At 39.7% G+C, this 26,761-nt stretch overlaps 1 protein-coding gene across 1 annotated transcript in view; it reads right to left on the reverse strand.

The window, feature by feature from the left end:
- LOC114049838 (histone-lysine N-methyltransferase SMYD3-like) overlaps positions 1-26,761 on the reverse strand; it is a 1,050,735-nt gene that overhangs the window by 39,436 nt on the left and 984,538 nt on the right. The window lies entirely within an intron of this gene.

The raw sequence follows: 26,761 nt of genomic DNA on the forward strand, positions 1-26,761 counted from the left end.
ATGTAAATGCTAAAGACCCCTCTGCTATTTACTGTGATTTAAGGGAAGGATGATGACTGCTGTCAGGTGTATGACAGAATTAATCATTGGCCACATCAGCATAAGGAAAAAAAAGTCACCCAACTAAATGCGTCCTAAGGACCTGGCACTGAGGTGAGGCTGCCAAAGTGGCACCTGAGGTACAACAGTCCCCAGAAAACAGACACTCCCACTGAAGGAAAGCCGGCAGCCTTGGGGGGTCAAGACCACCAGCTAGTTTTTGAGATCAGTGAAGCAGAGCAAGTGATACCTTCTCTGGGGCTTCACGAGGAGATGACAATGCCACCAAGAGTGGACAGCAGGCACGCTACCAAGTGAGTAGGGCAGCTAGGTGGTGCAATGGGTAGAGTACCCATACTGGGATAAGGAAGAGCCATCTTCCTGAATTCAAAACTGGCCCCCGGCACTTACCAGCTGTGTGACCTGACTCTGGGCAAATGACTTCACCTCAGTGGCCTCAGTTTCCACATTTATGCAATGGAATAATAATATCACATTTCTTCTAGGGTTGTTGTAAAGATAAGGGGAAGGGAAATGACTGAGCATTTATATAATGCTTACTGTATGCCAGGCACTGTGGTAAGTGCTTTACAAATATACTTTCATTTGATCTTCACAATGACCTGGGAGATATGTGGTATTATTATGCCCATTTTAGTTAAGGAAACTGGCAGAGGTCATGTGACTTGTCCAGTCATATTTGTTGTTGTTTTCAGTCATTTCTGACTCTTTGTGATTCCATTTCAGGGTTTTGTTTTGTTTTTGGTTTTGGTTTTTTTTGGTTTGTTTTTGGCAAGGATACTGGAGTGGTTTGTCATTTCCTTCTCCAGGGTCATACAGCTAGCAAGTGGATGATACAGCTTTCAGCTTTCCTGGAACAATGACTTAGTTGATTTGATTATGATTGCAGAACTGGAAAGTTGGGGGGAAGGGGAGGGGTTTTCAGAGAGACAGAAGAAGGAGTGGACAGCAACAAGCAAAGTGAAACATGGTTGGAGCCTACCTAGACAGGCCACATTTACCAATGAGGGTGAAGAGGAACCTAGGGCCTGAGTCCTGAAGGCAAAAGGGTTAAGTGCATTCAAACCATGAGGTTTCATCCAACAGTCTTCATGAAGAACATACTGCTTGTGGAACTTTCCGCAAGGAAAAAATTGGGCTAAAATCTTTTGGAAAATGTTTCCCTCCAATCCCTGATAACAGTCTGCTCTTAAAGACATCACCCATTTATCACTACTCATCAAGTAAGACTAACCACTTGAGGGTCTAACTCCTCCAAGTAACAGATTGAATTCTTCACCCCAGGCAGGACTGATAAGACTCCAGTTGTCCTGAAATGTTTACCGTCCATTCTAAAACCAAGAACCTTCTGGAAATAAGTCACCAAGCAAAATTAAAACTGCCTTCTCCCTTTTCTCCCTTTATGTTTTTCAAGCTTGAAAGCCACTGTTCCAAGGAAAATGGACCTCTGACCTAGGGAGTGATGAGATTGCTTGGTACTGGCAAAGAGCCCAGCTGATAAGCTGCAGCTGAGTGTTGGTCAGAGACTCACAAAACTTTAGAGCTTGTACATTATAAACCCCTAAACTCCTGTAAGGTATCATGTCAAACCATCCATTGAAGAAATAGTCCCTGTGCCATTCCTAACAGATGGTCATCCGGCTTCTGCTCAGACACATTATCAGGCAACCTGTTCCATAGTTGGATGATGCTAATGGTTAGAAAGATTTTTCTGTTTATAGTGTTGAACTCTCCTCATTACTTCTCACCCTTGGTCCTAGTCCTGTCTTCCGGAGCCACCAAAAAGTCTGATTCCTCTTCTACATGACAGGCCCTTCATATTTCTGAAAACCACTAGTCCAACCCCATCATTTTCGAGATGGAGAAACTCCATGATGCTACTTTCCAGAGAGGCAGACAGTGTGTTACAGTGCAAAAAGCCCTGGGTTTTGAGCCAGAGGTATGAGCTTGAAACCTGTCTCTACCACTGACCACCTGCATGATCTAGGTCACATCACTTAACCTTTTCTGGGTTTCAACTCCTTCATGTGCAAATTTAGAACATTGGATCAGGTAATCTCTGAAATCCTGTCCAGCTCTAAATCTACGGTTCATGAAAATATGGGGTGAAAAGGGGTAGCATGTCCTGTAGTGAACCAAGTGAGGTTCTCAGCAATTGGGGGAAGAAGGACCTAGGGTGGATGATTACTTGTCCCATAACAACCCTTGACATAACAAGTAAATCTGGTTAGTCTTCATTTGTTGCTCTTGAGACTTTTTGTGGTGCCTACCTAGTAATGAGCAGCTAGGTAGTATAGTGAAGAGAGCACCGGTCTTAAAATTAGGAAGACTCATTTTGGTGAGTTCAAATCTGACCTCAGACACTTGCTAGCTGTGTGACCCTGGGCAAGTCACTTAACCCTGTCTGCCTCAGTTCCTCATCTGTAAAATGAACTGGAGAAGGAAAAGGCAAAACCACTCCAGTGTCTTTGCCAAGAAAACCCCAAAGGGGGTCACAAGGAGTCAGACACGACTGAAACAACTGACCTTCAACTAGATGACTTTAAAGGTCCTTTCCAGCTCCAGACTTATGATTCCATGAACTTATGGACATGAAAACAAATTGGGATGTCTCCCACTGAATTTCAGAAAATGCACCTTTAAGTGGGCACAAAGAGAGGGATTTCTAAAGCCTGATTTTACCTGGTCCTCCCCATTGCCACATTTAGACTCTTGTTCTACCAACATCATTCAGCAACCTTTCCTTCTCTGAGGTTCCTGCAATGCAAATTTATTACCCAATCTGGATTCTGGCAGCAATTTACTACCAACCCACAAGACATGGTTCCTCATTTCTCAACACATTCAATGCCTGGCTCTCAGTTTTCTTCTATTTTCCAACTCCTGCCATGATTCTAGGGGACTTCAACAAAAACAGTGATGGTCCCTCAAATACCTTAAGCTCTCAGTTCCTCAAGCTACCCAGCTCCTAGGACACATTCCTCCACCTTGGCTTCATAAAGGGATGGTCACACCTCTGATCTTGCTATCCTGCTATCACTCACAAGTGGAATGAAAGGAAGGAGGGGAGGGAGGGAGAGAGACAGTGGAGACAGGAAAAAAGGAGAGAGAAAAAGAAAAGGTATGGAAGTGAGAGAGGGGGAGAGGGGGAGAGAGGGAGAAAAGACAGGGGAAGGAGGAAAGAGAGGGAGGGAGAGAGAGGAGGGAAGAGAGGGAGAGGGGGCAGGGTGAGAGAGAGCAAGAGAAAGAAAAAGAGAGAGAGAGAGAGGAGAGAGAGCTCCAGCATACCAGGTACTGTGCTAAGCACTGGGGATAAAAATACAAACAAAAAGGTCAATCCCTGCCCTCTAGAGGCTTACATTCTGATGGGGGGGGCAACATACAAAGGAGAGCTGGAAAAGGATTGTTGTGATTCATATTGAGGTTTAGTGCAAAAATGGCTGGGAAACAGTGCAGGCACCTTGTTCTAGGCCAGATAAGGCTACTATTCACCCATGAGAGTCTGGCAGCCCAGGGAAAGAGCCTATACTGGCCTCTGTTTCTGTTTGAGTTTGCCCCTACTGGCTTAGATCATGGCTCACTCTTTCCTGATCTCAGCGAGCTTTTCTGAAAGATAGCTTCCACAGTGATTACCCACTTGTTTGTCTTCCTAAGCATGAGACGGGCAGTGGCCCAGATTTATCTGGTTTAAAATGAGAACAGTAGTGTGGTTTGTTTGTAGGAAGATGGGAGGGAATTAAGATCACATCTTCTGCCTCTTGATTACCTTTTCATCTTGCACACTCATTTAAAGTCCCAACAATGGAGCTGTGCTGTTTTCCCACGCAGCTGTCAGTCCAGTCTGCCAAGGACAGACTTAATGCTAGTAATGGGAGAATGAACAGCTTGCTGACTCAGAACTGTCATCTTCATCTTGGGATACGATCCAAGCTTCCTTGGAGACCTGGCAGCTCTAACCCTCCTAGCAATTCCTTCCTTCCTTCCTTCCTTCAATCATTCATTCAATCCAACCCCAGCAGGACTAGTATAAGACATGAATTTCCCAGAATCTAAGAGCAGGGCCTGAGAAGAAAGGATGGCAGTTGCAACCATTTCTGCTTCTGGAAGAAGGTGGAGGGAATCAGATCCAGCACCTTTTGTTTCATTCAGAAGAAACCTTGATCTTGTAAAATAGGTACCAATTTGTCACCAGGTGCCTCCTGAACCTATGAGGCATGGTAGATTGCTTTCCACTGTAGACTGAGGAGCCAAAGAAAGGGTCTTTACAGTTTTGATTTGGGCCAAATTTATTGTGAATTCACACCTCCTTCTAATCAGGGTCCCCCCAGGTGCACACTACCTAAAGCCAGGGGGAATGTTTTCCTAAAGTGGAAATAACAAAAAGGCCAGTGAACTCAATTATGTTGTCTGACCCTTTTAAAAGCATGTCTGGAAAAAGTTTATTGCTTTTGAGTCTGTTTGGAGTCCTTCTCTCAAAACACTCATTAAAATACTCAGGTCCTGCCTGCACACACTGAAAGAAACAAACCAAAGCTTCCAGACCGAGCAGAAGATGGGCAGCTCCATTTTATACTATTAATTGTAACAAAAAGCCATTCTCTTTTGTGTGTAGGTGGAATGTGCTCATGCATTTAACCTTATTTGTGCATTTAAGTTACTACACTATGGCTTAAGACCAGAATAGTAGGTGATTTTTGCAGCAGAAAAGTACAATCAGCACAATTATATATGATTCAAATTTTTGTTAATGCTTCTAATTTAAAGGATCGTTATTGGTTCACTAGATTTAAGTTCTGTGTTTTAAGTGCACATCTCAGTGATAGAGAATGGGAGGTAATAGACTGGGTCCCTTGAAAAAAATGAAAATCAGACATTCTTTTGGAAAAATCAAATACAATTTAATTTTGCCACTGGATGCTAATTGTTACTTGGGTGCTGTGAAAGAACAGGGATCTCCCTGATGTGGGCATTCCCTCCAAAGGAGTAGATCACAATTCATCTGTACCTTCTCATCCAGTTGACTCTTACTCTATTTTCTCCCAATGGGAGTTGCTCTAGATCTCTCAATGTTGTATAGATTCTCTTGGAGTAAGAAGACCATCTGTCATTTATCTCTCACTTAGGCTACATGACTGGCCAGTCTCTTTTTCCTGTCTTTCCTCTCTGATGATATCCTATATTTCACTTCCCTTGAACATTTCTTATTGAGAAACATCTCCTTACCAAAAAAAAAAAGAGTCCATGTAATCAAAGCTATGGTTTTCCTGTAGCAATGTATGGATGTGAGAGTTGGACTACAAGGAAAGCTGAACACCACATAATTGATGCTTTCAAATTGTGGTGCTAAAGAAGACTTTTGAGAGTTTCCTGGATAGCAAGGAGATCAAATCAGTCAATACTTAAAGAAATTAATTCAGACTACTCATTGGAAGGACAAATACTGAAACTGAAGCTTTAATACTTTGGCCACAAAATGAGAAGCAGGGCTCACTGGAAAAGACCTTGATGTTGGGAAAGATTGAAGGCAAAAGAAGTGGCTGGCAGAGAATGAGATGGATAGAGTCATGGAAACAATGAACATGAGCTTGGGCAGACTTTGGGAGATAGTAGAGAATAGAAGGGCCTAGAGTGTAATGGTCCACAGGATCATGAAGAGTTGGACATGAATGAATGAATGAATGACAACAAAAGGATGTTGTAGCATACTCCTGCCCATGACATACCACTCCATTACACTTTTGGACATAAAACTAATGTCTTTAGGGAAGGCAAAATATCTTGCTGGAAACAAAATTCTTAGCCTTGTCAAAAGAAGTATAAACAGGACCCCATTTGCTCATTATTGTTCTGACCTGTAGATATTATTCTGAGCTTGATTTCTTGACATAGTAAATATCCATTCTTGTAATAACTTGCTCTGTAATTAATCATAGATATGTTCATCTGCTTACTCTCTTCATTTACATGATACATTCTCTAAAATCTGAGATTATAGTTACCCTACATAATAATAATAGGGCTGTGAGGTACCTAAGTACACAGAAATGCTTGGAGAAATAAAAAATAATGGAAACCTCTCTCAATGACGGATAGTAAAAGTCAAAAATATCGAGGCAATCTTTGATCTATCAATAAAGTCACTTCTACACCACCCAGACATTATGTCACAGTCATGTTTTCTCTCTATTTGCTCTATGATCTGACTGCTGCAACTGCTTAGAAGAGCAAGGAAAAGGGGTCGTATTTGCCATGGTGAATTTTCTGATGTAATCAGTTTACTCTGTGCTGCTCTAAATCAGTGCCTCCATGTGACAGGGTCATCCTCTAGCTATTCAAGGGTTATGTTTGTCTGCAGGGTGAAAGGAATCATGCTGTGTTTTATCATAATTTGGATAAATAGTTTTATGGTTTAAAAATAGCTTCCACATATCTGTGATCCCACTGGATTTTCACAAAAACCCTAAGCGGTCAACAGGACAGGTATTACTGGTCTTCATTTTATGGATGAGCTAAGACAGGTTTAGAACCTTACCTTAAACTGATAACTGTCTGGGTTCTAGGACTGAAATGAAGATTCACATAGCTTATAAGCAACAGAGTTAGGATCAGAAACAGGTCCCCTGACTCCCAGGCTAGTGTCAGTCTCTTGGTTCACTTACATTTATTAAGTGCTTGCTCTATGCCAGGCTAGGTGGCATAGTGGACAGAGTGCCAAGCCTGGAGTCAGGAAGATTTCTCTTCCTGAGTTCAAATTCAACCTTAGACACTTAGTAGTTGTATGACCCTGGGCAAGTCACTTAACTCTGTTTGCCTCAGTTTCCTCATCTGTAAAATGAGCTGGAGAAGGAAATGGCAAACCACTTCGTTATCTTTGCCAAGAAAACTCCAAATGGAGTCACAAAGAGTCAGACACGACTGAAATGACTGAATGACAACAAATGTGCCAGGCACCATGGTGAGCACAAGAGATGCAAAGATATGCAAGAGATACAATCCTTATCTTTAAATATGTCACATTTTAATGGTAGAGGCAACCTGTAAATAATAAGATACATACACAAAAAGAGAAAGGCATGAACACCTGTGGGAGGAGGATGGGGAGACCTCCTTCAGAAGGCAGGATCTGAGCTGACTCTTGAAGAAAGCCAGCAGGCAGAGATGAAGAGGGAGAGCATTATGTACATGAGGGAAAGTCGTTGAAAAGACGTGGAATCAGGAAATGAATTGTAATGTTCAAGGGACAGCAAAAAGGCCAGTGTCACTGGATCCATACATAGAGGGCAGTAAATTGTAAAAAGAATGGAAAAGTAGAAGGGGGTTAGGGTATGAAAAGTTTTCAATGCCAAACTAGAGGGCTTTCTATTGGATCCCGAAGGTAACGGAGCCAATGGAGTCCAGCGAGTAGGGGTGTGTGTGTGGGGGTGATGTGGTAAGACCTATGCTGCAGAAAAGTCAACGTGGCATCTGAGTAAAAGATGGATTGGAGTGGGGAGACTTGAGGCCAATCAGGAGGAGGCCTTTGTAGTGGTACAAATGAGAAGTGATGCAAAGAGAATGGGGTAAACAGGAGAGATGCTGTGGAGGTAGGAAAAGCAAAGGACTGGACACATTGGGAGAAGATAGTGAGGAATCGATGGTACCACAGGCTGTAGGCCTGTGTGACTGACAGGATGGTGGTCCTCCTGATAGTAACAGGGAAGTTCAGAAAAGGACAGGGTTCAGGGGGTAGGATGATGATTTCTTTTCTGAGTGCAGCATGCCTATAGGGTACCTAGTCTGAGATGTTCAAAGGGCAGCTGGAGATGCATGCCATGTGCTTTCTATCACAGCACACCTTCTCTGTTTGGCTGAAAATCCTATCCCTACACCTACCTGCAGGGCCAAAATTGTATTCTCACATCCAGTTTACAACTTCCATTCACTGCTACTAGTTCTGCCCTCTGGGGCTAAGAGGAACAATTTTAAACTTTCTTCCTTTCAAATACTTGATGACAGATGGCAATTCCAGCTGTCTCTTCTCACTCTCACCCCAGTCTTCTCTCCTACAGGTTAAATATCTCCAGTTCCTTCAGCTGATCACAGGCAAAATCCTTTCTCAGGAGCTGTCCAGTTTATCAACATTCTTCCTGAAATGTGAAGTTAACTAAATTTTTACATTTTTCCAATAATTTTTCAGTGCCCAAAGAGTTAACTAGAATCAAAATGGCAAAGCATGCACATTAGTCCCTATAAGCTAAAACCTTAGCCTGGAATTTAGCTGAAAACAAGGCCCTTTGAGATGGGTCATAGGATGGATGCCCTCAGAGGATAGTGGGTAGGGGAAGGAAAGGAGGGGAGGAAATTAAGTGCCTACTCTGTAACAGGCACTGTGCTAAGCACTTTTACAAGTATTATTTCATTTAAACCCCACAAAAACACGGTGAGGTAGGTGCTATTATTATCTCCACTTTACCACTGAGGAAACTGAGGCAGACAGAGGCTAAGTGACTCCTACATTAATAAGTGTCTTGAGGCTGGATTCACACTGAGATCTTCCTGATCCCAGGCTCAGCACTTTATCCACTGAGCCAACTACCTGAAAGAGAGAACACTAAGCATTGGGAGAACATTATAGAAAGATAAGGTGAGAGGGTATCAAAGATAAATTTTATGATTTTGCATGATTTTGCCCAATTTTCTAATTTTCTTAAATCCTGATTTTTTTTTAAAAAAAGCATTTGAAATTAATTTCAATAGCAGCTGCTACATGACAATTCTTAAAGGTTAAATGTGGCATCTTCCCTCTATAATCTCCCCATATAAGATTGCTGATAAAATTAAAATTAAGCTCATTAAGTACAACTGAAAAATTATTGGAAAAATGTAAAATTTAGTAATCTGCCAATATATCTGATCCATATAGACAGCCTACATTCTGGTATCCAAAGAAATTACTGGGAATAGTTGCCCCCCAGCTGTGCATCCATTTAAGACACCATTTGGTAGAAATATTTATTACCATATTCTATTTTCTTTGTGCAAAATCAAAGAAAATTGAGAAATACCAAATTACATTGCCTTCAAAAACATGTCATAGGCTGCTCTCACATGTGTTCTCTGAAGATGTTATTAATGCTTTACTCAGATGATGGAATAATAGAATTTGCTAGCAGGAGAAAAGAGGAAAGACTCACAAATGGAACTGTGTTCATTAGAGCCCTATCTCTGCAAGTCTGAGTCTGTTTCCATTGCTTTTCATGCTCATGTTTCATGTCACAGGGCAGCCCAGCCACCTTGCCAATCACTGGATAGCTCCATATTTTTACAGTTGGCACTGGGTGTTTAACACGTCCTGAGATTACATTTGTACTTGCCAAAAACAACTTGCTCAAACCTCTTCAGAGAGAAGAGAAAAACAGTCTCTCCATCACTGAACTTCTCAATTTCTTCTATTCACAGGCAGGTATTATTAACACGAACTCACATCTTTTTTCCTGAGGGAAGTTACTCTCTTAAATCAAATAATCACCAAGTATTTATTAAGCATATGCTACACGAGTTAAAAAAAAAGAGGGGGGAACCTTAAGAAAAACTATGAAGTAGGGAAATGTCTTTGGTGCTTTCCCTGTCCCCTTTTTTAGTCTCCTTTCTTTCCTCCTGGCTGCAGTCCTCCATCTATTACCCTCATTTACTCATGACATAATGTAAAAAGGACTGAGAATTCACTACAAAGAACATATGAAGAAAGACACTATCTGCATCCAGAGAAAGAACCGACAAATAGAAGTATGTATAGAATTATTTTACCTATGCATACCTATTTGTGTCTAATGGTAGCCATCTCTAGGGCAGGGAGGGGGGAGGAGAAGGGAAGAAAAAAAGGGAAAAAAATTACATGATAACTATGATATATTTAAAAGGGATAACAAGTTGTACATAATAGATGTGCAATTTCATGTGTAATCACCTTTTTAAAAATTATACTATATTATGGAAATGCTTGTTTTATTTCATAAATTAAAAATGAAATTAATTTTTAAAAAAAGGACTGATGCTGGAATCAAGGCAGACCCGGGTTCAAATTCTGCCTCTTTTCACTAGCTGTCTGACTGTAGGTAAGCCACTTAATCTCTATGAGTTTCACTTTCCTCATTTGTAAGGTGGGAATAATATTACCTATACTACCTACATCCAGGGGTATGTTGATAAGTGTTTCACTATTGGCTCTCCAGAGAGGGGAAAAACAGAGTTTTAAGTTTAATTTGCATTATTTACATTTCCTCCATCATTTTCTTAAGTCTAGCCAATCAATAAAACAATAAATCAAGCCCCTATTTGTAGCCTTTGCTAATTTCTGAGGTGTAAATTCTCACTCTGAAAATTTTAACAATCGGATCCCTCTAGGAGGCCTGAGCTGGCTCCTGTACTCTCCTTGCCTACATCCTAGTTGAGGATGTACAGTGGCTCTGTAAATTGTAGAGCCTATACAAACATAATCTATTGCTGTTGTTGTTATTTTTATGCCTCTCCTCTCCAGAAGACATCCATACTACAAAATTATATTTCCTTCTCCACCCAGCTCATTAAAACTCCCCACAGTCCCTCAGTGCAGCATAATCAAAGTGATAGAAAGAAAGCAATCTGATTAAACAAACTCACAATAAGGTGTGAATGACCTCCCAGGAGTATTTATGCTTTGAAGAAGGATAGCTCGTTAACCCAAATGGTTCTCTAATTGGTGGATTCTCAGGCAATGATCCAAAGTAAAGAATTTCCAGGCAGTGTGACTGAAGTCTGACTGAGGAAACCAAAAGATGTTGTGAATGCCTACTTTGCCTAACCCTGGATAGCAGACATGGCTCCTGTCCATAAATAGTTTATAATCTAACTGGGGAGCCAAGACTTAGGTATGTGTATAAACAATTAGAAAACAAGAGGGGCAGCTAGGTGGCACAGTGGGTAGAGCACCGGCCCTGGATTCAGGAGGACCTGAGTTCAAATCCGGCCTCAGACACATAACACTTACTAGCTGTGTGACCCTGGGCAAGTCACTTAACCCCATTGCCTAGCCCAAAAAACAAAACAAAAAAACAAAAAAACCAAGACAATGTCAAATAAGGTAATAAAATGAGAATCAGTTTTGTAAGAGAGTAGCAGTGTGGGCATGCCTTAACCCCCTGACTATCCAAATAGTTACCAGGTTGACAAGGAAAAGCAAAACTAAGTCATGTGAAGAATGGTTGAAGGAATTGAGGAAGGTTAGCCTGGAGAAGAGAAGACTTAGGGATAGATAACTAGATAGCTGGATAGATAGATAGATAGATAGATAGATAGATAGATAGATAGATGGAGAGATAGACAGATAGATGGAGAGACAGACAGATAGACAGACAGATAAGTAGATAGATAGATATAGCATTTACTCTGTGCCAGGCACAAGGGTAATATGATAGTTGTCACTGAAGACTCAAAGGTCAGTCATATGGAGGATGGATTTAGATTTATTATAGAGGACCCAATGGACAAAGTTAGGCTCAGTGGGTTGCAGCTCCTAGGCAAAATGTTTCATCTGAATTTAAGAGTCAGTGTTCTAGTCATGACAGCTATTTGGAGATATAAGTAAAGAAACAAGCATTTATTGAGCACCTACTATATACCAGGCACTGTGCTAGGTACTTTACAAATATTATCTTATTTGGTCCTCACAACAACTCTGAGAGGTAGGCGCTATTACTATCCCTATTTTAGAGTTGAGGAAACTGAGGCAGACAGGGTTAAGTGACGTGCCCAAGGTCACAGCTAGTAAGTGTCAAAGGCAGGATTTAGACTGAGGTCTTCCTGATTCCATGCCTAGTGCCCTATCCATTGCATTGCCTATCTGCCTTTAAAAATTGAAAATCAGTCTCTAAGATCGAAGAGCTTACATACTAGTTGGGGATGCAAATGAATAGGAATGGAGGAAGGAAGGAAGGAAAGAGAAAGAAAGAGAAAAAGAAAGAAGGAAGGAAGGAAGACAGAAGTTTGGTGGATAGATGTTAGAGATGTGGGAAACAGGGTTTTTACATGGAATAAGAAGTTGGACAAGATAACTAAAAAGTGGTCTGTGAAAAGAAGTAAATTACAATATATATTATATAATTATATACATATATATTCTACAACATATAAATAGTAAGTTTCAATTTCTTCATACATAAAATAACGGCACTTCGACTAAATGACCTCTAAAAGGTCTCTTCCAGCTCTCTATAAAGTTCTATTCAAAATGACAATGATCATTATAAGCTTTTTCTAGAAATATTTTATCATGCCTAGGATAACAAAATTTCAATACCTATAGACAATGTCAAAGTGAAGTAAGGAAGAGATGGAGTGAGTCTAACAGTAGTTGGAATGTATCATGGAATAGATGTGATGAATGAACAGTTGAAGAGGCTTGGGCTCTTTAGCCTGGAGAAGAGAAGACTGAGAGGGGAAATGATAGCTTTCTATAAAGTCCTGAAGGTCAGTCATATGGAAAAAAAAACAAAAACAAAAACAAAAAAACCTCAAGAATCATTTAATTTTACAGCCTCAGATAAGGAAATGGACTTAAAGAAATAAAATAAATTACCCAAGAATACACATTTAGTAACAGACCTGGTACAAGAATCCAGGTCTCCTGACTCACAGCCTTGTACTATTTCCACTATCTATATACTTCCAAGCTCAAAGAGGAGACAATTATGCAATTACATACATTCTCAGAATCAGAAATAGCATACTGGAATAAAATAGGAGATCACAGGATCTTAAACCCCAGAGGACATTTTTACAGATTAGGAAACTGGGGCCTAAGCACTTTTGACTTCCAAAATCATACCAGTAGTAAGCATTAGAGGTAAGACTTAAATTTGTCCCCTGACTTCAAAGTCAGGGCTTTTTCTGCTCTATCATGTAATCTTGAATACACATATTGAAACTGGAATTGCAATGAGTGCCTGAAACTAAGCAATTCTCATGCTGCTCAGAGAGGTTTGACCTATGTTTCCTTAGTATTTTTTTTCTTCTTCAGCTAAGAAGTTGACACTCATAAACTGTCTAATTCTAATGCAGCTCATACAGAGTGATGATGATGATGATGATGATGATGATGATGATGATGATGGTGATGGTGATGATGATGATGGTGATTTAGCAGTACACTAGCAAGATATGATCTGGCAGCTAAAATAATACATTAGAGACTATCTTTCATGGACTGACAGATAACAAATTTTCTCACCATAAAAAGAGATCTCAAAATATCCTGGAGAACTGGAACAACAAACTAAACTGCCTCTGGAATATTATCACAGACTGAACTATTGCCCACAGTCGCTTGGACAGAACACTGATCCATACAAACTCAAGAATAGCACTTTTTTTTCTTCCTTTTTTGTAGGCAATGGGGTTAAGAGACTTGCCCAGGGTCACACAGCTAGTAAGTGTCCAGTATCTAAGGCCAGATCTGAACTCAGGTCCTTCTGACTCTAGGGCCAATGCTCTATCCACTGCACCGTCTAGTTGCCCCAGGAATAACACTTTTAATAAAAGATACCATGCCAAGTTCTCATCTCCAAGCACTTAGAACAAGAAAGCTTTCAAAATACCAAAGCCTAGCGGAATTAATCAAAATCATACAGAAACTCGTATGTTGTTGCCATCATCCTACAGAAGATGTCCCTATGTGCTGATATTTTTATTCAACTATGAAAAGCAGTTATTTTATTCTCATGGGCAATAGTCTGCAGATTATTAAATACGAAAGAATAAGATAAAGATAGCAATTTCTTCCAGGATCATTTCTATCTGAACTTTATAAAAAAAAGTTTAGAAGACCTGAAAGAGAGGAGATGGACCCAAGATGCAGATCGAGAACTACTGCATTTGGATATAGCCAATGTGAGAACTTGTTTTGCTTGGATTATACATGTTTATTATGGGGATTTTGTTTTTCTTTCTCAATGGGGGTAGAAGAGAAAATGTAGGAGAGAGAAAAGGTAGATTTGTGTCAATCAAAATATAATTTAAAAAAGGAAAAATGTTTAGAAGAATGAAATGAGTAATAATAATCATGGCAACCATTTTTATCTGAATTCTATCAAAAAGATGAGATCATAATAATAACAACAATTAGTGATAAAAGTTCTCAGACTGAATGCTCAACAGGTTAAAATCCTACCCAGATAATTCTGGAAGAGACACAACTTCACAAAGCAATGGTAAAGGCTGACACCAGGTATACCACCGGGTTTGTTGAAAGTAACAAAAAGTACCAAACCCAAAATCTGAGAGAATAATCAAAAAGTCCATTATGGATGACATCCACATGAACTCAATCAACAATGTTTTGACAAAGAAATTTATGCATATTTATTCTTAAAAATGGGAAGGGGGCAGGGAGAAATCAAGCATTTATTAATTACCCACTACATGCCAGACACTATGCTAAGTGCTATACAAATATTATCTTATTTGATCTCATTTGCATTGGTAGGTTTATGAGATAGCAAAATAAGAACAGATTATTGCCACCAGAACCCATAGGAAGGTTTTCCTTAAGGAACCAGAATTTAGTGATCAATGCAAATTATGCCATGGAATTGTGAATACTATGCAACATATCACTAAAGGTTGCAAAAAAAAAAAATGAACTACAAAATCTCTAAAAAGACATGATCAGATGGCTGGAATTTTATAGCAGAAGCCTGCTATCTTTTATAAACTAACAGATGACAAATCCCCATACTACACATATGAACCTTAAAATAGACTTGAGAATTCAATACATAAACATTGGTCTTGTCGTTAGACCATTTCTATCTAAATTTCATGAAAAAAAAATAAGAAAAATGAGATAACCGTGACAACTTAGATTTCTATAGCACTTTACAAGCACCATCTTATTTGAACCTTGCAACAACCCTATGAGGTAGGTGCCATAGGGATTATCCTCCTTTTACAAATGAAACATCTGAGAACTGGAGAGGTTAAGTGATTTGTCATGGTCACACAGTTACTATCTGAATAACTATAACTATAACTACATATATATATATATTATATATATATACACACACACATATATCACATCACATAACTGTCACAATTACCTCTTGCTGACTATATAATATACATCTACAGGTCCACTGGATTCCAAAGGATGAAGAGACATTGTGAATTTGACTATATATCTCCATGGAGGCACACCCTATGACAAGACATATCCTGCTTCTCATTTCATTTAATTGTTTTGAAACAGAAATTAGAACATTGGTTGGCACAGAGTATGTGCTTAATAAATGCTGATTTTTAAAAATGGGTTTTTTGGAGATATTTCCACAGATTACTCACTTACAACGCACACAGCACTATCACTCTCCTCCTAGTTTTGTTCCTGGTTTCTGGACTTCAAAACCATAGCCCTGCAACTATTTCATCCTGTAACTTTCCTCAGTGGCTAAAGCCTCAGTGCCCTGAAACATCCTACCAGTCAGGCAGGTGGCTTCTCAATCAAGATTATCCCCTGTAAGGCTTGTCCTCTCTCATTGGCAAGTTCCTTTTGGGTCTTCCATTTTGCGCAGAGGCCCAAACCGGCCTTCATTCTTGCCTTCCAGACTTATATTACCCACTCGATCCTACTTACTTTTCAGCTCCCTTTTATGTGTCATCTTCCTCTCCCCCATTAGAATGTAAGCTTCTTGAGGTCAGGGTCTGCCTTTCTTTTTGCTTGTATTTATATCCTCAACACCTAGCATGATGCCTGAACCATAGTAAGCAATTAATAAATGCTTGTTTCCATGCTCTTTTCCTCTTCCTTTACAGCATTCCTACAGATAGAGAGCCTGTTATGCTGAGAAGTCAAGAGGCCTTTTCAAGATCATTCAGCAGTGGTAGGGTTAACATTAAGAATTAGTTGACATTAAGAATTAAGAATTAGTCTGTGCAAATTAGCACAGACAGTACCCTGGAGATCCTAAGGTTCTGAAAGAAAAGGGACAGTAGGCAAGTAAGATTCCAAAAGATATGAAAAGAGTAGGGGCAGCTAAGTGGCGCAGTGGATGGAGCACCAGCCCTGGATTCAGGAGGACCTGAGTTGAAATCCGGCCTCAGACACGTAACACTTACTACCTGTGTGACCCTGGGCAAGTCACTTAACCCCCCTACCTAGCCCCCCCCCCAAAAAAAAACACACAAAAAACCCCAAAAACAAACAAACAAAAACAACAACCAAAAAAGTAAAAAGAGGACCCATGATATGATTGTAGTCAATTTTCCATTATTTGAAGTAACACAGTCAACCACTGATCAGGAGAAGAAAGAGATAATTCCAAGATCATTTATGTGCCTATTTGGCTTAGGATAATGTGTAATTGTGTTTGAATATGGATTAAGTCTTGTAGTATAAATCAAACGATGAAATCACACTTTGAAAACTTGGCTGAGGAAAAATTAGGAAGCTGTAAGCTTTCTCTATCTTCAGCCCTGTTCAACTTCTCTCTGAAACTTTTATTCTACACCAAGCATAAACAATTCTTCTCTCAGCTTTATGGAAAGCACCAGCCTGGGCAGAACGATGCTCACTTACTTTCCTTGGAATAAGAATGATGTTCAGCTGATTAGGTTTTCAAAAGTTTCCTTCTCTGATACAAGCTGCCTAAACCAGAGGTATCAAACTCCCAGCCTGTGGCAAGAGGCCTTCGAAACTCCCGAATGCTGCCTAAACCAGATGAAAATATAATGGGAAAATGTTTAACAAAATAAATAAAAATGTGATACATTTTGTCATGTCATACATAGACAATGTGAATTTGTGGTTTTCTAAGTCAAAATGTGCCTCCTCTACCAAGGATCCATTTTTCTTTGACTCTGACACTATTGACTTAAACCATAGGACTAAATAGATATAGAAGTCAACTAATCAACAAAGCACTTTGCTTTAACCAAGGAAAGTGCTCTCAATTGAAAAAATTGACAGAGCTTCATGAAGCCAAATTGTGTTTGTGTCTCCTCCATGCCTGAGTAGTTAGGTGGTGCAGTGGATAGAGTGTCTGACCTGGGGTCAGGAAAACTCAAATCTGGCCTCTGACACTTACGAGCTGTGTGACTCTAGGCAAGTCACTTAACCCTGTCTGCCTCGGTTTCCTCATCTGTAAAATGAGCTGGAGAAGGAAATGGAAAACCACTCCAGTATCTTCACCACAAAAACCCCAAATGGGGTCATGAGGAGTCAAACAGGACTGAACGACAACTCCTCCATGCTTAACATATGCCGCTAGCAAAACCACTTACTCAGTGACCCAGTGCTGAATGAACGAATGAATAAATGAACGGTATCTATGAGGGTTGTCAAGTGATCTAAAGCAACATTTGACAGAGATAACCCAGTTTGAATCCTGCCTCAGACATTTTACTATAGTTATGTGACCAGGGGTAACTTACATAACCTCTCTGAGACTCATTTTTGTCATCTATAAAATGGGGATAATTCATCTCACATGAGAGCTGTGCAAATCAAATGATGCAATGTATGCAAAGCATTTTGGAAACCTTAAAGTGCTATGTAAATGTCAAATATCATTATTGTGGGCAGCTGAGGGCAAAGTGACAAGAGGCCTGGATTTGGAATTAGGAACAACTAAGTTCAAATTTGACCTCCAATGCATATTAGCAGTGTGACCCTGGGCAAGTCACTTAAACTCTCTCAGCCTCAGTTTCCTCATCTGTGAAATGGGGATAATAAAAGCACCTGCTTCCCAGGTTTGTAGTGAGGATAGAATGAAATAATGTTCGTAAAACACTTTGCAAACTATAAAGTGTTATATAAATGCTAGTTGTTATTATTATTATTGTGTTTATCACAGCCTTCTCATTTTTTATAAGGTTCAGATATAAATGGTCCCAGGACAAATTATTATTACTAGTAATAACAAAAGAATTATGATCTAGATTTCTGCTCTTATTGCCATGCAGCCATTCTTAAACTATGGGTTATGACCCCATATGGGATCAAGAAAAATTTGGCAACAGTAAAAAGTTTCTGAACATACAATGACCAAAAATTAATTCAAAATCAAAAGCCTAATGAATCCAAAGTGTTTCTGGCAGTGCTCGCTGGTGTCGCATCCTGCAACTTCACTTGTAGCCTTGGTTCTGAACACAAAGCATTCACACTTAGCTCTATGCGTGCCCTATGGCCACATGGGGCCAGGTGTGGAAAAAGTTTAAGAAATCCTGTGGACAGAAACTTTCTCTGCAATTTTCAATCTTAGTGCCTAAGGCACTGAGGCAGTGATCTGCTCAGGGTCTCACTGTCAGTAGTTGTCAGAGGCAGGACCTGGACCCAGGTCCTCCTGGATTGGAGGTTGGCTCTCTATCTACTACAAAACCCTGTTTCTCTATTAATAATGAAAATCTCCATTAACAATAACAATTAGGATGCTATGGAAGGTAGCCTAGCCATTCCAGATCTTAAATTGTATTATAAAGCAGCAATCATCAAAACTACTTGGTACTGGCTAAGAAACAGAGTGATGGATCACTGGAATAGGTTAGGTATGCAAGACACAGTAGTCAATGACTATAGTAATCTACTATTTGATGAACTCAAAGACCCCAGCTTTTGGGATAAGAACTCAGTATTTGACAAGAACTGTTGGGAAAACTGGAAAAAATTATGGCAGAAACTAGGCATAGACCAAAATCTTATACCACATACCAAAATAAAGTCAAAATGGGTTCATGATTTAGATATAAAGGCTGATACTATAAGCAAACCAGGAGAGCAAGGAATAGTTTACATATCAGATTTATGGAGAACAGAAGAATTTATGACCAAACAAGAGACAGAGAACATTATGAAATGCAAAATGGATAATTTTCATTACATTACATTGAAAAGTTTTTGCACAAAGCCAATGCATCCAAGCTTAGGAGGGAAGCAGAAAACTGGCAATGAATTTTTACTATCAGTGTCTCCGATAAGGGCCTTATTTCTAAAATATATAGAGAACTAAGTCAAATTTATAAAAATACAAGCCATTCCCCAATTGATAAATGGTCAAAGGATTAGAACTGGCAGTTCTCAGATGAAGAAATTAAAGACATCTATAGTCATATGAAAAAGTGCTCTAAATGACTATTGATTAGAGAAATGCAAATCAAAACAATTCTAAGGTACCACATCACTCCTATCAGATTGGTCAACATGACAAAACAGGAAAATGATAAATCCTGGAGAAGATGTGGGAAAATTGGAACACTAATGCATTGTTGGTGGCGTTGTGAACTAATCCAACCATTTTGAAAAGCAATTTGGAACTATGCCCAAAGGGCTATAAAAATGTGCATACCCTTTGACCCAGCAATAGCACTTCGAGGGCTGTATCCCAAAGAGATCATACAAATGGGAAAAGGACCCACATGTGCAAAAATATTTATAGCAGCTCTTTTTGTGGTGGCCAAGAATTGGAAATTGAGGGGATGCCCATGAATTGAGGAATGGCTGAACAAGTTGTGGTATATAAATGTAATAGAATACTATTGTGCTATAAGAAATGATGAACAGGCAGACTTCTGAAAAACCTGGAAAGACTTATATGAATTGATGTTGAGTAAAGTGAGCAGAACCAGAAGAATGTTGTACACAGTAACTGCCATGTTGTGCGATGATTAACTTTGATAGACTTAGCTCTTCTCAGCAATGCAAGGATCTAACACATCTCCAAAAGTCTCATGACGGAAAATGTTATCCACATCTAGAGAAAGAACTATGGAGTCTGAATGCGGATCAAAGCATACTATTTGCTCTTTTTTTTTCTGTTTTGTTTTGTTTTCTCTTTCGTGGTTCCTCCTATTGGTTCTAATTCTTCCTTACAACATGACTAATGTGAAAATATGTTTAATAGAAATGTGTATGTACAGCCTATACAGATTGCATGCCGTCAGGGGCAGCTAGGTGGCGCAGTGGATAGAGCACTGGCCCTGGAGTCAGGAGGACCTGAGTTCAAATCCAGCCTCACAGCCATAATACTTCCTAGCTGTGTGACTCTGGGCAAGTCACTTAACCCCAATTGCCTCACTGAAAAAACAAAAAACAAAAAACAAAAAAAACAGATAGCATGCTGTCTCGGGGAAGGAGAGGGAGAAAAATTTAAAACTCAAAAACTTATGAAAGTGATTGTTGAAAACTAAAAAATAAATTAATTTAAAAAAAGACAAATGATCAAATTTTTACAAAATAAAAAAGTTTCATTTTTCTAGAAAAAAATAATGATTAGGGTAATATGATTATGCACAGTTGAGAACCAACAAAACATTTATGTTTCCTTTAAAAAATTAGTTTCATTGAAGCTTTTTGTTTTCACATTGCAGGCCTCTCTGCATATACTCTTCTCCACCACCCACATACCTGTAATACCTTTGTAACAAAGAAAAAACACAAAACTGACAAAGCACCTTTTAACTGACAGTGTATGCAACATTCTGCCTGTGCAGTCCCCGCAGCTTCTCAACCTTAACTGTGGATTTAGGCATCTGCTCTCTGTGGCTAAGATTGTCTATCATAAGCACTCCGTAGTTGGCTATATTTTAATATTCTTTTCTATTATTGTAGTCATTGTGTAAATTGGTCTCTGTTCCCTTCCTGCATACATTTCTTCCCATGTCTTTGATAACCTATGATGCATCATTACTATATGTCTCTGCTGTGGTCCTGGGAAATGTGGGAAACATTGTTGCACCCTAGTGGAATATCGCATCTTCTCTGCCAGATTGAATTAGAATCCAGGCTTCTCAATGCTCTCCTCAGCACCACCATCCCTCCCTCCTTCTCCCTCCTCCCTTCCCAAAATGCCATGCTTCATCTAACCACTAGGCACACATTGGCTCCCACGGAGAAATAGATGCATTTTCTGCCTCATTCCCTCTTTGCTCCCAAGCAAACCGTGCTTTTCATGCGAAAGAGCATTTCATCTACTATGAAAACCCAGTGGAAATGCAGGCAGCTCAGAGTCACTGATGCAAATTAGCCCTTTTCATAATTATGAATGTCTGTGTTTGACTGTGCCATTAGACGTGAAGGGTGGGACCAGAGATGGGGAAAAGAAAGACAGCAGGGCAGTGGAGCTAATCACTTAGACACTATGGGTCTTGAAAAACCTGTACAATAAAATGGGACATTCTAGGCCAGACACCCTCTGCCTGTTTAGTGGCTGTATGTCCGAGAGCTCAGTCATTTAGTCGGATGGAGCACTTCCTGTCTATTCCATGAGAAATACCTTTCCTAAACAGCTCTGGGCATTTCTAGGCAAGCAAAGACAATTAGGGAAAAGAGATCACATCATTTCACCTAGGAAAAAAGGGTCTGTCAAGCCCAGTAATAGCCTTTCCTAATGCCTCTCGGGCTCCAAAGTAAAATTCACAGTGCTTATTAGTGCGATGGATGGATTTATTCAGTGGACTCCACGATACTTCAGAATGGCATATGAAAACAGCAGGAGTTCCAACAACACAGAGCACTTCAACATGGTGCCTCTGTCAGTAACTGAGAGTCACGGGCTCAATGTCTGCATCTTTCTAGAGCAGAGCTGGGAGCAGGGTCTCGTCAAACCTAATATTGGTCTCCTTAGTTAATGAGTATATTTGCAGTTTAGGAAAGAAATGAAGAAGAAAAAAAAGATTCGTGAACATCATTGGGCATTTGCTCAGTGGGAATTCTAGCTATTAAATGGAAACTTCTGGTTTCCAAGCCTTAAGGCAGGCTGTTTCTTAAGCCGGGAGAGCAACAATTTGGTAATGGTGGCAGAAATTGCAAGATGAAGGGTTGCTGAAGGCAGCATGGCAGCCGGGTACATCTCATCAGAACAATTTGCTCTCCTTAATTAGGTCAGCTCCTGCCTTGCTCCCGTTCTACTCCCCACTATTATTACTACCCACCATTCTCTTCTCTTAGTCACAGTACCTGTTGCTATATCCCTTCCTAAGGTTAGCAGCAACCCTTTCACTCAATTCCAATTTACACTCTTATGCCAAATTATAACTATATATGAGGTTTCATACAAAATTTTAGCAGAGCAGATATGTTTAAAATAACAACAAACCAACCAATGTTCTTGAAGAGGTGGGAGCATATGGGTGTGGAATGTTGCAAAAATTCTTAGACATGATTGACTCGGTTAGTTTTTCTAATTCCTCCTCCCCCATTCTTTTCAAGTCTTTGCCACAAGAGATGGCTCACTGCATAAGGGAAGATGGAGAACTTGATTCAGAAATGAATGTAATTTATAATCTATATCAAATTGCTTACTGTCTCAGGGAGGATGGAGGTAAGGGAGGGAGAGAAAAAATTTGGAACTCAAAATTTTAACTGAATGTTAAAAATTGTCTTTATATGTAACTGGGGAAAAATAAAATACTATTAAAAAATGAATGCGACCTAAAAATAAACAACATCAACAAAAATAAGATAAAAACTTTAAAAATAACGCTCTATATTGTTTTTCCATGGCATCTCACATACCCGTCACTATTTTTTTATTTGTCTGCTTGTGTCTTTGTGCATTATGGTTTTATTTCTCTCCTCCCCCCGATATATAGGCCCTCATCGAACCCTCCCTTGTAGCAAGGGAAAACAGCTAACCAAAACTGACCAAGAAAACAGCAAACACAACATTCCACACCCATACTACCTCACTTCTGTAAAGAGAGGAGGAATGTGTAGTTCCTTATCTCTTCTTCATGACCAACATTGATCACTGCATTTAATCAATTGAATTTCAAAAAAAAAATGAGTTCCTTCTCAGTGCCAAGACATGATGCTGCATGGTAATCCCCTAAGTGGACAGTGCCTATGCCTAATGAAGTGCTAAGCCTCTCACTTATAGCAGACAATAAATGTGATGGCTGGAAGGCAGGAGCCTGATGGCTTCTGAAATGTGCAAATCAAAGAGAAGTTATTTCTAACCTTCTGTGCTTCCCAACAGGAACATAAGTCTTGCCATACTATCTTTTTTCTCTTCTAGGTAGAGGGATGATATGGAATATAATGGGTTCTACAGTGTGTTCAAATCTAGCCTTAGACACCTAGTAGTGGCCAAGTCACTTAGCCTCTGTTTGCCTCAGTTTCCTTATCTGTAAAATGGGGACAATAATAGTACTGACCTCCCAGGGCTGCTGTTGGGATCAAATGAGAGAATTGTAAAGTGCTTAGCACAGTGCCTGGCACATAGAAAGCACTATATAAATGCTCATTATTATTATTATCATTATTATTTTACCAAGTATATGTCCTGTTTCAACTAGCTTTAAAGAACCGAAAATAATTTTCTAAAATTAGCACATCCTTTACTTGCAAATGATTACTGTCCTTTTATTTAACCTCTTTGATCTCTCAACAAGCATTTATTAAAACATTTACTATATTCCAGACAGCCAGCTAAGCAATGAGGACACACATAAAAATACAAAAACAGGCCCTGCCTTCAAGAAGCTGACATTCCAATGATGGGAAAACAACATGAGCATACACAGGTACATACAAGCTACATGCAGAATAGATGAAAGGCAACCTTAGAGGGGAAGGCACCAAGAACTGGGGGAGGACAGTAAAGGATACTGAAAAGACCTCCTGCAGAAGACAGTATTTCAACTGAGTCTTGAAGTTCTAAGAGGCAGAAGTTAAGAGGGAGAGCATTTTAGGTATGAGGAATGGTCACTGCAGAGGCATGGTGATGGGAGATTGAGTGTCATGTGTGATAAAGAGAAAGTAGGCCAGGGTAGATGGATTGTACTATACAAAGAAGGGAGTGATGCCACTTGGGGTTTTCTTGGCAAAGATACTCGAGTGGTTTGCCATTTCCTTCTCCACTCATTTTACAGATGAGGAAACTGAGGCAAACAGGGTTAAATGACTTGTTCAGGGTCACATAACTAAGAAGCCTAGAAAGGTAGAAACAGCCCAGGATATGAAGAGCTTTAAATGCCAGTGAAAGGACTTTATATTGGATATTGGATGTAATGGGAAACCACTGGATTTTACTGACAAAGGGAATGATGCAGTCAAACCTACACTTTAGGAAAAATCACTTTGGCAGCTGAGTGAAGGATTGATTGGAGCAGGGAGAAACTTAAGGCAGGGAGTACAACTAGCAGACTTTTGTTTGGCTGAACAAATTGTAGCATATGATTGTGATGGGATACTATTGTGCTATAAGAAGTGACAAACAGGATGGTTTCAGAAAAACCTGGGAAGACTTACATGAACTTTTGCAAAGTGAAGTGAACAGAACCAGGAGAACATTGTACGCAGCAACAACAATATTGTAAGGGTGATCAACTGTGAAAGATTTAACTACTCTGACTGATACGATGATCCATGATGATTCCATACTCATGATGAAAAATGCTATCCACCTCCAGAGAATTATAAACTCTGAGTGCAGACCTAAGCATATTTTTTTTCACTTTATTTTTCTTGATTTTTATTTTTTCAACATGGCAAACATGGAAATATGATTCACATTACTTCATATGTATAATGGGTATTGTATTTTTTGCTTTCTCAATGGGTGGAGGGGGAGAATTTAGAACTGAAAATAAAAATGAAAAAAATATAGAAAAAGAAGACAATTGTAATACTCTAAGAAATAGGTGAGGAGGGCCAAAGTTGGGGTGGCGGTTCTGTCAGTGGAGAGGAGATCTAAGCCAGAGATTTCGTGAAGGTAGAAGCAACAAGACTTGATAACAGATTCAATATGAGGATAACAAGGGGAATTTTGAGGCCTCAGTTTCCTCATCTCCAAAATGAAAGTATTTGGACTAGATCATGAAGCAGTGTGGTGCAGTAGTTAGATTTAAATCCTATCTCTGACTCGAGCTGTATGACTGTCTCTAGACCTCATTTGCCTCATCTGGAAAAAGAGAGGGTTGAATTAGAAGGTCCTTAGCCTCCCTTCCAGCTCTGTGATACTACGATATTGAAGACTGCTTCCAGCTCTCACTTCTTTGACCCTCTGAGAGGGTTGAAGCTCTCCCATTCTCAGGATCACAGCTTCCAGCTCTCACTTCTTTGACCCCCTGAGAGGGTTGAAGCTCTCCCATTCTCAGGATCATATCCAGTCTATCCACTGCACCACAAGATAGGATTTGAAGCTAAGTGCTCTGATTTTCCAGTTTGGCAACTTAAGTCCATGAGTCATTCTGGACACTCAATACAATACAATACAATGATAATGGCTATTATATAGTCAATTTATACGGAGTGGGAGTGGGACTCTTTCCTTTCCCCCTACCCAGAACCAGGGTTCTAAGGTGCTACCTCAGGATTCTGTGCCTGCTGTGTTCATTCATCTGGGCAGCTGCCAATGAGCTATGATACCTAGTGGCTGCTGCCATCTGGCACTATGATGATGACAAAACATCTTCCTCTATGTTATAAAATATTGTGTCCAAAATAATATTCTGTAATAACATTTCAAGTTTCAGAAATACTGCCTCTCTGGCCCTTCACTGTAATTTAAGTAAGAATATGGTCTTTCATCTAACTGAAAGTGCTTCATAAACCTTAAAGCTCTCTATAAATACAAGTTACAGTATTATTATCATTATTTCCACCTGACATGCTCTTTCAAAGGCATCAACATGAGCACATGGAAGTGCAGGTTTTAAGTTTAACATCCTCATTCCAAACATGAAGAAACTGGGGCCCAGAGACTCTGTGTAGTGACCTGTCCAAGATCACACAGATCAAATTATCAATGACCATAGATTTAGAGCTCGGAGGGACCTTTTGTTTATTGTTCAGTTGTTTTGACATGTCAGTTTCTTTGTCACCCCATTTAGGATTTTCTTGGCAAAGATATTAGAGGGGTTTGTCATTTCTTTCTCCAGCCCATTTTACAGATGAGGAAACTGAGGCAAACAGGGTTAAGTGATTTGTCTAAGATCACATAGCTTGGGAGTGTCTGAGGCTGGATTTGAGCTCAGGAAGATGAGTCCTCCTGACTCCAGCCCCAGCACTCTGTTCACTGTGCTTCCTAGCTGTCCTTAGAGGTCACCAAGTCTAAATCCTCTATTTTACTCATTTCCATCTGAGGAAACCGAGGTATAGAGAGGTTAAGTGACTTGCCCAGGGGTCACACAGCTAGTAAGTTTTTGAGGTAGGACTTGAACCCAGGTACTTCTGAACCCAAGTCTAGTCTATCCACTGCACCACAAGATAGGATTTGAAGCTAAGTGCTCTGATTTTCCAGTTTGGCAACTTAAGTCCATGAGTCATTCTGGACACTTAATACAATACAATACAATAATAATGGCTATTATATAGTCAATTTATACAGTGCTTTAAGGTTCTAAAGTGCTTTACATAGCAACAATCCTGGCAGGTAGGTGCCATTATTTGTCCATATTTTACACAAGGAAATTGCAGCAGATGAAAGTGAAATGATTAGCCCAGGACACAGCTAGTAAGTCTCAGAACTTGGATCTGAACTGAGTTCTTCCTGACTCCATGTCCAGCACTCACTCTACTGAGAAAGGAAAGAAGGAAAGAAGGCAGGAAGGAAGGAAGGAAAGAAGGCAGGCAGGCAGGAAAGAAGGAAAGAAAGAAGGAAGGAAGGAAGGAAGGAAGGAAGGAAGGAAAGAATAAAAAAAGGAAAGAAGGAAAAAAGGAAGGAAGGGAAGTAGGGAGGAAGGAAAGAAAGAA

Source organism: Vombatus ursinus, unplaced genomic scaffold (genome assembly GCF_900497805.2).
Source record: "Vombatus ursinus unplaced genomic scaffold, bare-nosed wombat genome assembly UNPS02014798.1, whole genome shotgun sequence".
Lineage (NCBI taxonomy): Eukaryota > Metazoa > Chordata > Mammalia > Diprotodontia > Vombatidae > Vombatus > Vombatus ursinus.